The sequence below is a fragment of the Zonotrichia albicollis genome, chromosome 22 (genome assembly GCF_047830755.1).
Source record: "Zonotrichia albicollis isolate bZonAlb1 chromosome 22, bZonAlb1.hap1, whole genome shotgun sequence".
In the NCBI taxonomy this organism is placed as follows: domain Eukaryota; kingdom Metazoa; phylum Chordata; class Aves; order Passeriformes; family Passerellidae; genus Zonotrichia; species Zonotrichia albicollis.
In genome coordinates, this window is record NC_133840.1 from 3,633,673 (window position 1) to 3,647,511 (window position 13,839).

The 13,839-nt window shown below is 43.4% G+C and overlaps 1 protein-coding gene across 6 annotated transcripts in view; it reads right to left on the minus strand.

The window, feature by feature from the left end:
- The window catches only part of PIGL (phosphatidylinositol glycan anchor biosynthesis class L), a 66,880-nt gene that overhangs the window by 36,876 nt on the left and 16,165 nt on the right, over positions 1-13,839 (minus strand). The window lies entirely within an intron of this gene.

Below are 13,839 nucleotides of genomic sequence, written 5' to 3' on the forward strand. Positions count from 1 at the left end.
CTTATTGCCTTTTTATCCTGCTCAACTTTAATCAGTCCAAGGCTAGGGACCAGGAAACTTTTTGGCATGACTTCTCCTTATCCCCAGTGCCTGATTTTCCATTAAATCAGCCCAAAGGTCAGTGGGCTGATGGTGGAAGCAGGTGAGCTGCTGTGCACGAGGCTCCCAGCCAGGAACAACAACCACAAAGTGTTTGTTGGAACAGAGGATGCCCTTTGTATAAAGTTATAACTGTCTGAAATGAACATCTGGGCAATGAAAGTGGATCAAGAAGCAAAAGATCCCACAGAACAGAATGAGGTGAGTGCACAATTAGTGAAAAAGCCATGTGATGACTAGAGGCAATCAGTGACCTTTATATCACAGCTTCAAAGTAATTGAAAAAAATGTGTAAACAGAAATTATTTCGTGCTCTCCAAAGTAGAGGAGAATTTTATTTTTGAGATTATGCTAAGATAAGCTAAGACTGGCTAGCCCTAGGTCTTGAAGCACAGCCTCTAAATCCTGACTTTTATAACTATTTATAAATTCCTCTTCCTATAATGGGCAATTACAGACAGGAGGGAATTATTGCTGTTAGGCTGCATGTACATCTCTGATTCAATTGAAAATAGCCCACTTAGATAAATGATCAGCATCTTGCAACATCATGTTCTACAGAGAACAGATGCTGTGTGCTTATTGGAATGTAACAACCTCCAATTTGGGAGAGAAATGGACTGGAGCAGGATGCCAGCTGTCAAATGAAAAGCCACCTACGACAGGGAAGCTCAAGAAATTTTTAAACCAGCATCATCCTCCCTCTCCGCATAGTAAAGAAATACTGATTATTCTGAGAGTTGTATTCTAAGATTGGAAATAATAATTTTAGGGTTTGGTGTAGGTAGAGGGTAAAGGAAGTGGGGAAGATGTAATGACTGGAATTTTAACAGTAAAATACTCTGGGACAGCTCTGCATGTTCCCACTGAGCCATGGCCAAACCCATGGCTCTGACAGGTGACACTCCAGCTCCCTCCATCCCTCCCCAAAGATAAAGGTAATTAGGTCCTGAGGGAACACATTTTTTTGACTTGGGCATGACCATGTGTTTCTCTTTAAAAAATAAGCATCCTTTGGGTTTAAATTCACAGGAATTATGACAGAGCACAGGACTGGTTGTTTGCAAAGACCTATCCAAATGGCCCTGAACTGATTTATTTTTTTTAATGAATTATTGATGATTTCTCAGCAGAGACTGATGTCTATTCACAGGGATGACACAATTGCTTATCATAATTTGAAATCTGGTATTCATTTGACGTCTGTGCCTCAGTGCCTTGTTGATAAATTACAGCACAAAGCTCTGCAGGAACAAGTTCATATTCAATGTCTTCAAACAAAAACAATTGATGGTTCCTTTCAAGACCAGAAATACATAGAAGCTATGATGGCTAAAGCTAATTTTAAAAAGTAACTTTAAAAAAATAGTTTGGAGAGGGCATCAGGCCCTGCTGTATAAGACAGGAAATAAAATTCAACTCAATTATTTCTGAATTGGTATTTAGTCACAGTATTTTTATCTTCTGCTCTTCACACCAGTGAAATGGAAATAATTATATGTTTACCCCTATGTAAAGAAGTTTGGGATCCTTCTAAGGAAAGTGTTCTGTCTGTTCTCTGATTTCTAGATGGAAATCTAAGATGTGTCTCAGCAGTCCTAGGTACTGGGAACCTCACCAACCTGTCCTTTACTCCTTGTAGTGTCTTCCCATGGGGTATTGAATCAAGTTCAACATCTTGGTCTTGACTTGAAGGTCTAGCCCAAAATATACAAAATACTGCATAAAACTCCAAAATTAATAGTATGGTGAACAGTTCTGTCCATTTGGAGCCGAGGAGCTCTGCAACAATGATAACATTTCAAGGAGTCAGGACTTCCTTAGAGGCTGGTGCCAAACACTGAACGGGCTCTCAAATCAAGTAATCACAAACTGCTTTGATTTCTACTGCAAACACCAGGAATGCTCCTGGGAACCTGTCCTTTATGGCAGAAAACACAATCATATTTAAAGTCCAAAATTCCCCAGGCTCTCAGATAAGAAAGCTGAGACCTCTGGGCCAAATGTCATCCCAACAATGGAGACCCTGTGTGCCAAAGCATGTGACAGGGGCTGGGTGTGTCACCCACTGGGCACCTTGCTTTGGTCACGTAGGTGTCACCTCACAATGAGGGACACCACTTCCAGGAGGGACAGCTCCTGGGCAAAGCAGCATTTCAGTTCAGCTCAGCTCCCTCCTGAGGCCAGCAAGGTGGATGGAAATGCTCAGGGGAAAGCCTGGACAGCAGACATGGATTGCAGCAGCTGGTGGCCTTTGGGAATTGCAGAGCACACTCTCAGAACCATCTGCTCTTGTCTGTGGCAGCTCCCAGGGGAGGGACAGACTGACCTGAGCCCAAAAAAGGTGGAGTGGTCTCTGCAAACTCCCTGGGCTCCATGATGAACCCTTTGGGATGTCTCTGGTCACTCTGGTATTTCAGACAGTCACAGCCCAAAGCACCATCAGCACTGTGAGGAATGAGCACCACCAGCCCCAGATGAAGTGATCAGGAATGTCCAGAATAGCTCCCAGATCATTCCTCATTATTGCTGTTGGCTTTGCCACAGAGCCTCGGAATTCATCTGGGCCCTGACAGTCTAAGTTGCCCTGAGTGAGAACAAAAAGCCCAGCAATCCCACAGTCACCACTGATGTTTTCAAACTGAAATACAAATCACCAGCAAAACCAGGAGCCTCTGAGGAGCAGACCACAGGACTTCACTCCTCCCTTAGTTTATTTTGTTTTGTAAAATGCTTGAAGAAAGGAACAGCTCAGTGGGGCAGAGCTTGGGACAGGGTGTGTTAAGCCATTCACCGAGAAGCCATGTCCTGGCACCACTGGCTCAAGAACAGATTCCAGTTCTAATCTGGGCCAGGAGGTCCCACTGTCCTGGCAAAAGAGCTGTAAGAGCACAGGGAGAAGGCAATACCCTGTTGTTCTTAGCTAGGTTTGCTCCGCAGTTCTGCCACACAAAAGGTCACACATGCATCCTAACATGCCCAGGACCTCACAGTGGAAAAGGTACAAACCCAAGGGGAAGGAACAAAAAGTCTCTCACAGCAGCCAGCAAAATCCTTCAGAGGCAAATGACTGATATGCCACAACCTTCATACGCCAAATAAACCTGGTGACCCTTCAGCACAACCTTAATATTAAATCTGTTTGCTCTTGGAATGATAAACACCCCACACTGCGTAGGCAAAACTGCAGTTCTGATCCTGGCCCATGGAAATCAAACAGGACTTTGCCACTGACTCAATGGCCAGACCCTCAAAAAGCAGGAGAGCCAAAAACATAATCACTCCAGCCAAAGAGATAGATCTTGGTCTATCCCACATAACAAAAATACTACAGTCAGAAACCTCAGGAGACAGCTTGTAGCCAAATCAATCCCTCAGCCACTTTAATTAATCATCTGGAAAGGGAAAGCACAGAATAGTCGCTTCATGGACATTGATTTCTCATGCCAAAACTTATGTAAATGCAGATGCAACTTCAGCAGAGCTCTCCAGAGGATGATGGTCTGATTCCAAGTGCAGCTTCCCATGTTGCAACGTTCCAATTTCCCTCTACCAATTCTATCCAAAAAAAGTTTCCTGACTTCTCAGCCTCCCACCAATTCCCATCTCCTGCAATCCATGTGATCAATGCAATGATATGGCAGCATTAATTCTTGCAGTCATGCTGTACCCATAAATGCTGATGTTCTGATGCCCTGGGCTATCTGGGAAATTTCAAATTTGAGTCCTACACTAAATAACTTCCTTTTATCAGGAAGTCAAACCCCTCTCTTACTCCCACAAATTTTACCAGCATGCAAAGTCTCTGCTCATGCAAACAGAACCAAGTGTCCCCTGCAGGCACTGAGAGTGCCCAAGTTCCAGGGCTCCATCAGCAATCTCCTCTCTCCCTGCTCCCTCTGAAACCTCCCACATCAGCCCGGCCAGGAACTATGCCTGGAACTCCATTTGCGACAGCAGAGCGGGCCTGGGCAACAATGAACAAGCCGAGCAGAAGGAACGCGGGGCCCTTTGTGGCCGGGGCCGCTGCCAGCGTTATGCAATGCTCGCTATGGCAACGCGGGCGCTCGGCAGTAACCCCGCCGCAGGCTCTGAACTCTGCCCCACTCCGCGGCCCGGTGTTTACACTGCTCACATCGCGGCCAAGGGAGGCTCCTGGCAGCCGCTCCAGCACCAGCCGCGTTTCCAGGACCGGCCAGCACTGCCAAAGGCTGGCAGCCATTCGATCTTGAGCCCCGGAGAAGGGAAGGGCACCGGGCAGCGAGCGGGGCTCGGTCCTCCCGACATCCACACTGAGCATCCAGCGAGGGAAGAGGGAAATCAGCGACAGGAACAGCAGATTGGTCTTTCCAAACAAGCTGTGGGTCTGTCTTTACAAACAAGGAGTGTACATGTTATCCAAGTAGCTAAGACTAAAAAGCAACTGAGCTGTGACAAGCCCAAGATGCCAATAAGGCCTCCTCATCAAAGATCTTAGAACAATGATCAGTTGAACTCTGACAGCCAGGACACTGAGATGGTGTTCGCAGGGGTCTTAGGATGAGAGAAGAGACAAGAATGTTGACTCCATGTTTCAGAAGGCTTGATTTATTATTTTATGATATATATTATATTAAAACTATTCTAAAAGAATGGTCTCACTGTCCTGGCAGAAGAGCTGTAAGAGCATAGGTAGAAGGCAATACCCTGCTGCTCTTAGCTAGGTTTGCTCTGCAGTTCTGCCAACATGCATCCTAACACGCCCAGGACCTCACAGGGGAAAAGGTACAAACCCAAGGGGAAGGAACAAAAAGTCTCTCACAGCAGCCAGCAAAATCTTTCAAATGCAAATGAATGAAAGGCCACAACCTTCATATGCCAAATAAACCTGGTGACCCTTCAGCACAACCTTAATATTAAATCTGTTTGCTCTTGGAATGATAAACACACCACACTGTGTAGGCAAAACTGCAGTTAGAAGAGAAGAAAGGATTCCATCAGAAGGCTGGCTAAGAATAGGAAAAAAATTATAACAAAGGCTTGTGAGTGACTGAGACAGTCCGGACAGCTGGACTGTGATTGGCCATTAATTAGAAACAACCACATGAGACCAATCACAGATGCACCTGTTGCATTCCACAGCAGCAGATAATCATTGTTTACATTTTGTTCCTGAGGCTTCTCAGCTTCTCGGGAGAAAAAATCCTAAGGAAAGGATTTTTCAGAAAATATCATGGCTACAGTGGGTCTGCTGGTAGATAAAACTAGAACTGGGAGATAAAAGAAATAATGGGAAGGATTCCACTGATTGATGAATGGAAAAAGAGATTTGCTTTTACAAATAAACTTTAGGTTTGCTGATAAACTAAATTAGACATTGAAAGATGAAGGAAACAGTGGGGAAGAAAAACTCCTAAATTCCCTAAGAATTGAAAGGGAGGGTTATACATTAGAGGGAAATCTTTGGTATTAGGCGTATTGGTGAGTCTGTATCTCTCAAGTACCTCAGCCAATGGGGGAAGAGAGGAGGGAAATGAGGCTGGGAAATTGGGATATAAAGGAGGCTGCATCCTCCAAAAATTCGAGAGATCCCAGTGGAATGCCCCATGGCCTCTCCCTTTATTGGAATAAAGCCAAAAAGGACTCCTCTGTCTGCTTTTTGGACATAAACCTCTAGTGTTTGTGGATTAATTTTCCTAACATCATGAAGCTTTAAAGAAGGGAACTGCATTGTTGCAAAGTGTGGAATATGTAAAAATCCCTTTGCTTGCTAAAATGTATAAATAGTAAAAAGTTCTGTTGGTTGATTTGTGGAGTTACACCTGGCACAGCCAGGCTTGGCAGCTCTGAAATAAATAATCAATGTCTGTCTCCAGTGTGCCATTATTGGCTTGCTGCACACCGGGTAACAAATCTGATTTTTGCAGACAACAGTATCTTTTTTCTTTCCTTAATGAGTGGCAGATGAGTGAGATAATGAACTGGAGCTGGGCACTGGTCAAGGGCTGCACGTACCTGGGTTACACGAGGCTGCACAGAGCTCCCAGAGTGGCACAGAGCTGTCCCAGCCCTGGCTGGGGAGCACTCACCAGGACACAGAGAGGATTTGGAGATAGGGATGCTGTGCTCCACAGGTGCCTGCTAAAGTGGTGATTCAGTCTTACAGCACAATCCCACAGGAAAAAGCTGCGGATTCCCAATGCACTGTGTGAGCGCTGCCACTGCTCCGGCACTTCCACAGTATTTATTTCCACACGTTAGCAGATGTTCATTAACTCACACCCCTGTGAGGCTGGTATGGGGAAGTGAGCGAATAATAACCTCCCCATTTTCTAATGAGAGAATTAAGAGCTCAGGTAACTCTCCCTGGAGAGCCCGAGGCAGCAGAGCTGAGTCAGGGGCAGAGCCTGGGCTGCAGCACCCACACACACTCCAGGAATATCCTGCACTGCCTGGGGCAAACAAAAACCCAATCCTCAACAGGCCTCTCTCTCCCGGTGCTCTGCAGAGCCTCCTGTACTCCTGGGCACTTGGACTGAGCAGAAAACACATTTACAGTTGCAAATGATCCACCACTACCACCAACATCAAAGGAGCTGCTTAAACATATCCCCAAAACTTGCCAGGGGCCAAAGTGTGACCTCTGCATCACCTAATTGTGCTCTGTATGGCACAGCCCTGGGTGACTCCTTGTGTCAATACTCTTGGCTGCTCTTCCTTTTAGGAAAAAACTCACATCTTGCCCTAAAATACTGTATTCTCCAGTAAAACCTTCCTACTCTCAGTAAGAGTTTGTGTGGATTTCTCTTCTTTGCTATGATGACAAGTTCCTTGTCACAAGAATGGGCCCTGCAGATCCAGCTCTGAAAAGCAGTGCCTTGACACCAGAACTGCCTTTCACATGTTCACCCAGTTATCCCTACATCCAAATATAAAAGTTGCATTAGAAAAAATAGACAGGAAATTTGTTACATCTGGCTAAAAATCTTGCCACTCCCAAATTTCAGTTTGAATCAGAGGCTCAGTCTCATTTGTGCAGGAAGAGGCTGCTGCAGCTCTCTGACCCTCACTGGTGACAGCAGCTGTGGGAGTTCTCCAAGCCTCAGTCTCCTGGCACCAATCCTGCAAAGCCCTCACCTCTCTCCCCCACGGGTCAAACCTCTGCCTGCAAATGTTTTTATCCTGCAATATTATACAGTGCCTTTCCCAAGGCAAATGATAAACCAGCCTTGGCAGCCCATCGTGTGGCTACTTACAAGAAGAAGAGAAATGCTGAGTATTTGGCTTATGAGACAGAAATACAGGAAGAAAATATTTATAACAATGCTACTGTTTAAATAATGGAGACCATAATTTATTACAGATGTGACCCTTCTCCAAAATGAAGGGTTTAAATCTTGCTGAAGCAATGTAATGACAAGAAGTAGAATGGACTTAATGAAGAATTCAATCAACTTCAATTCTGAATTGCCTCTTTTTATCACCTGCCATTTTGTACCCCAAAATAGGAACAACATTTGTTTCTTTCAAGCATTGTTTGTCAGACTTTTCAGTGCTCAGATTTAAAAACTGATTGATAGGAAAACATCCATCCTTCATCCTAAAAAAGACTGAGCACTTCTACATTTAAAAAAATTCAGTTAATTATTAACAATTAAAGATGAGAAAATGGCATGGAACTCAGACAAATTCGTTATGCTTACAGTCACGTATAAAGAATGTAGAATGTATGTGCATGGAGGGGAGGATGTGAAATGAATTATTTCAGTGCAAATGGCAATTGCAGAGAAACAGACTGCAATGCTGAAATGAGAAACCCTGAAATTACTGTACAAGCAGTCTGCAGCTACAATGAGATTGAGTTAATATGTGACTGGTTAGAAGAGGGGGCATGACTCGGCATGGAGCTGTAATCAAAATGTTTCCATTTAATGCTTCACTTGGCATAGAAGGATCAGGTAACAAAATATTCACCCCAAATCCCATTTCACTTGCTAAAAAGGCATTTCAGTTCCCTGCACTGCAGTATAAATACTTTTTTCATTTTAACTAAAATGGGTTTAAGAAGCTACAAGAGTCAAAGATGCTCAATGATGTCCAGCACAGAGTTCATTTCCCTTCTTCTGATGCAATAAAACTGAAATCATAAAACACCACCCACATTTGCTAATCTAGTGCACATTAGCAAAAAGGTGGATGTGCAACAAATGAAAACATTCACTCCCTACTTGCTTCATCAAGTTCTGTTTTCTCTTTTAAAAAAGCTGGTGTTGCACCACCTGAACAGCATTTCCTTCATAACAAATTATCTAAAGTCTTCAAAACTGGCTTCAGTATCTCCACCAACAGCAACAGTAAAACTCCATAAGCAAACAAGTAAAATTCATTGAATTCTTTGAGATACTGAATATCTTTTACACTCTTTTGCTCATTATATGAAAATATCTGGAAGTGTTTAACCATTTGCCAGCATCACCTACCTGCTAACAGAATATCTTATTCTATTCACAGTTGCTGTGTGTTGGGCATTCTGCATTGCTGGCACTCTTTGTTTGTAGAGCTGGGTTCTCTTAAAAAAATTCCTACTTGGTAGTGGGGTTATGTTAAATGTACTCCCAACCTAGCAAATGTCCTTTAAGGAATTGATTCTTTTTAACAGTTTGCTCTAATCTGAAGTACCACACCCACCACCTTCTAATTCAATTTTATACTGGAACTGAAAAACTTTGTCATTTTATGTATGCTGATTGAACTGGGGCCAAGGGGAATAAAACCATTAAGGTTTCACGTGAGCTCAGAGAAGAAAGACTTCTTTGGTAATATAATTACAGAGCACAGAGCTCGTAAGAGGAAATGAACTACAGGGATTTATTTGATTAGACTTTTTTTTCTTTTCCCTTTTTAATGATAGCAAGGGCTCTCCTTCCCCCACCCCTTCCAGTCTAACAGTAGATGTTGAGCAAATTCTTGGCAGGCAGGAAGTGGGACTGTTACAGAGGGATGTTTCAATGGGCACTGTTATGGATGGAGTGTGTCCAGTTCAGTTTTGAGTATCTCACCCATTGCTGAGGAGCCTGAACAACACTCCAGCTGTATCAGAGTTTGTTTGTACAAGGAGCTGAAGCTGTGTCCCACCACATCACCTTTCCAGCATCAGGAGCAGGGATCTGTGAGCCACTTCAGGGGCTGTGCAAGCCCCAAGGGCAGGGGCCAGTTTACTTTGTTGTCTTGGAAACGTTGTGGCTGACCTGGGCTGACCAGATCAGTGTGACTTAATCATCCTAAGAAGGAAACAACTGCAACAAGTGGAGAGCTAATTACTGTAGGTTCCCTCCCTGAATGGACTTCCTCAAGCCCGTGCCTCACGTTCACAACCTTTGGCCTGCCTCGGCATTCAACCAGTTGTGATTGTGCCCCTCCCTGGGACAAGCACGAGTCACCTGCAGCACTGTACCATGGCTCTGTGTCTGTTCACACCCACACACTCCCTGGGGGCTCAGAAAGCAGCAGGTTATAAACTCCTATTTACACTGTGTCAATATAGAGGATTTTACTGTTAGTTACAATGTAAAGTGCATGTTTTACCCACTCAGTGGGTTTAAGCTGTTTTTCTCTCTCTCTGTACAGTAATGCAGCTGTGGAGATCATCTGGGAGACTAAAACAAATGGTGCCCTGATATAATCATAACAGAGCTGGAGGAAAGGCAATTTCAGCAAAAATCTCGACAGCAGAATCTGCTTCTGTTTAAGTCGGACCTGTTCTCCTTGCAGAAGCAGCATGACAGAATGTTTTGCAAAAGATTTGTATTTCTATGCTTGGCTGTCAGCTCTAGATGTTGCTCCTTGTCTGTATAATAATTACATGGAATGCTCAGTGGAGATGTTCTCTAAATTGAAATAAACAGAATCAATACAGACTTAACTGCACTGTCACACCACATGAATAAAACATGCTGATGGATTTTCTTGGCCAGTGTTCAACAGGGATTTATTTGGTCATTGTTATGCTATGCAAAGTGCATGTTAAATGGTGTGCCAGCAGTTGAAAAATGCCATTTCTGTCTTTTACCTGCTGTTGTTGCCAGTAACTCCTAGGATTCCTCAAATAGAAAGAGTTGCATATTTATCTCTGCCACACAGTACAAGGGAAGAAAAGGAAACATTTTGGAAAATAGCTATGTACAATGGCTAACACTGGATAGGGATCTAGGGGACAGATATTACATAAAAAATTACTTGAGTAATTACAAGTTAAGTTTGAATCCTCTGCATTTCTTGTATGTATTTCTCCAACATTAACCATCCTTTTTTCATGCTGCCTGATGAACTGCTGCAGTTCACTGACTCCTGGACCTTCACGTGCTTTTGCAGTTTATGTATCCTTCAGAAAGTCTCATAAAACAACAGCCAAACCCCTAAATGTGGTCACTTCCTTCATCATCCCAAGCAGAGCAAGGTTGTTTCAGTTCACTGGAAGGCACTGAAGCATGCTCAGGTCTCATCTGATTACAGAGAGCCTGTAATGCCCCGAGGCCACTGAGACTGTCAACACAGCTGTCCCTGTGTGCTGAGACAAATGTCCTGCTGGGCAATCCCTGAGTCAAAATGGAAACACAACTTCTGACACGGATTAGGGCTAAGGACAAGGACTGGAAAGAGGCCAGGAAGCCAGGGAAGTTTATTAGGTATTACTAAAGGAGATTCTATTGAGCTCTTAGGAAATACCTTGACCCTGGTGCTGTTCTGCAAGTCCGAGTATTGTGATGAATTTCACTTCTCTGGTCACCTGTTGCTAACATAACATAAAAATGAACATTTTCTGAGCGTGTTTCAGACACACAAGACCACACAGAATATGTATAAAGCTCACAAAGAAGGGAGGTGCAGAGATCTGCACTGTAATGGCATTATTGGCTCTTGTGAGGAAAGCAGTCTTGCTGCATCAGCACTGAGCAGCTCCCACCCTCACCCACCCCACATCTTCATCCATCCATCCCACATCTTCATCCATCCATCCCACATCTTCATCCATCCCACATCTTCATCCTCCCCACATCTTCATCCTCCCCACACCCTCACCCACCCCATACCCTCAGGAAAGCCCTGGCAGAGCTGCAGTCAAAGGCAGAAATTCTTTTTCCTGACACAAACTTTGCGGCAGGAGCAAACTGGAGCAATCCAGTCCCTGAAACACTGAACAATCTCCTGAATGCACATCCTGAGGGTTAAACATCCCCAAATAAATTACAATTACTGTTCATGCACATCACCCTAAGACCTTGGGCAACAGTGTTTAAACATTAAGTTCTGCAGGTTTATTCTTCTAATACCTCTTCTTTCTGTTTAATTAATTTTCTGGTCATCTGTGGCTTAGAAAATGATTGATTCAGTAGGTATCTGCTCCCACATCTGGGCTTTCTTTAAACAAAGTCACAAAAATGATCAATCTTCTCCTACATAATACTTTATTGCTACCTACATTCATGCTTTTGGTGCTTTAATCATAACTAGAGGCTCACACACTCCCATCTCAGCAAGTACAGTATGCTAGATAAGCCAAAAAAATCATTTTCAGTTGAAGGCTTGCCCAGACATCAAATATTTTATCATAAAAATCTGAACTTTTCTTTTGCTCTGAGTCACTGATATAAAATTTACTTCATGGAACATTTGAAATGGGAAAAAAAAAAAAAAAAGAAAAAGAAAACAAGCCTGTAGAACAGGACTCAAAGAAGTGGCAGGAGCATTCCCAACCTTGGGCCCTGTCCCTGCCAGTTCAGCTGCTCCAAGGGCCAGGGGGTGTTGGGGACACCACAACAGTGACAGTGCCACACAGAAAATTCAAACCAAGCCAGCAAAATTCCTGCCCACCTCTTCCTGCAGCCCAGGACAGGTGGGTGTCAACCCGTTCACTAAAAAAAGTAATTTAGTTCTTTCTAAAACAACTCTCTCACTAAGGATAAAATTTAATTTCTCCAGTTTGTTGTATTAATAGGGATGGAATGATGCATTTCTCCTCACTAAATTAACTTTTAGTCATGGTTTGTGCAATTTTGAGTTGAGATGGAAGCTGGAGCTCCAAATCATAACAGTATTTTATAATTGTTTCCAAACAACTGGGTAAATTATATCAGAATTTTAGAAATAATGGAAAAGCTTATCAAAACACAGTATTAAAAACTAACACATGCAGTAAACAAAGATAATATTAACTGTAGTTAAGGAGATAAAGCAGTTGGTTTTGGATCACACATGCTGTTGAGGCATCTAAAAAATTAGAACAGGCTTTCACATCTATTTTTATTCACAGACCACAAGATGAAAAAGGATTTCCTCCTTCAGTTTTGAATGAGCTTCTCAACTCTGAATTACTGAGTGTCTGATAAGACAACTCAAAAGGAGTCTCTCACTCTGAAATAGTCTAGAGCTAAGAGAGAGGGCTCCCTCCATTCTGTGCTTTTACTTTCTCTTAAACAGTGGCAGGAAAAGGCACAGTGCCTGCCTCTTAAATTTCATGTAAGTTATCATGTTAAGAATACATGAATCTCAGTTCTTAGAACAGATGGTCATAAATGCACATTAAATCACAATGTTTTATTTTAAACCATTTAATTTAACATAATAAAATATTAATAATTGCAATAAATTTTGATCCATGCTGCTCCAGTGGCTTTTGGTTTTACAGGGCATAATCAGGCTTGTCAGCTAATTAATTTTTGTGACTGACTGTAGTTATTAACAGTGCCATAGGCTTTTACAGCCAGCAGGACCACTATGGTCATTATTCTCATACAAAATGTGTGGAACAGCTCAACAGACCCCACCCACCAAATCTCTTCCTGATGTTGCTCTTCCTGCACGACCATCAAGTCATCTCATGGATAAAGCAAACAGCTCAAGCATTTTAAACATCCATTATTGGGCCTGGTTTCCACTTCTCTCATCATTCTGGTGGCAGTTTTCCAAGTATTTTACACCAAGATATTGAACTAGAACAAGAGAATCTCAAACAACACCTGAAGATGCAATAACAGCTCCTTATTCCTGTCTCATATTCAAAAACTGGGAAATATATGCACAGGTGAGGGGACACAGGGCAGCACTCCTTGGGCTGGGCTTGGCCCCAAACAAAGGACTGGCTGTAATTTGCACACTCAGATTCCTGAATACTCTGCCTCCAGCAGATGAGTGTGTGATAATCCTGTAAAATAATAATGAGTGTGTGATGGACACCTCCAACCCATTCCTCTGTCCACAGGCAAAGGGAGGAGAGGGAAGAGCACCAAGGTGCAGCCTCAGCAAACTGGGCTGGTCACAGAACAGAACTGAGAGCCCTGTGCTTGTCCCCAGGTTCTGCTGAGAGGGCAAAAAGAGCCTCTGGTCACCTCCTTCCCACAGTGAGCTGAGCACGGGGACTCAGTGAGTTCAGTGTTTGCCCTTGAACTGGTGTGGGCTGCATCTGGCACTCTGCTTTTAGATCAATACATAACCCAGGAGTAATCTTATCTGGCAGGAACAGGGGGGTTGGGGGGAGGAACACAGCCCCAGAGGTGAGGGGAGCAACTCTTCTAAATGTTAATGGGTTAAGAATAGAAAGGTCAAATGCCTGCCTTATCAGAAGGCCCCATGTGCAAACAGGCACCAGCTCAGCAAGCAGAGCACCAGCTGGGGATAAATGTCAGAAGTTGGTTACTGTAGCTGTAAACACCAAAAGCAGCATGGTGCAACTGGGAAACCTCCCAAGACACTTCTGGTTTATAG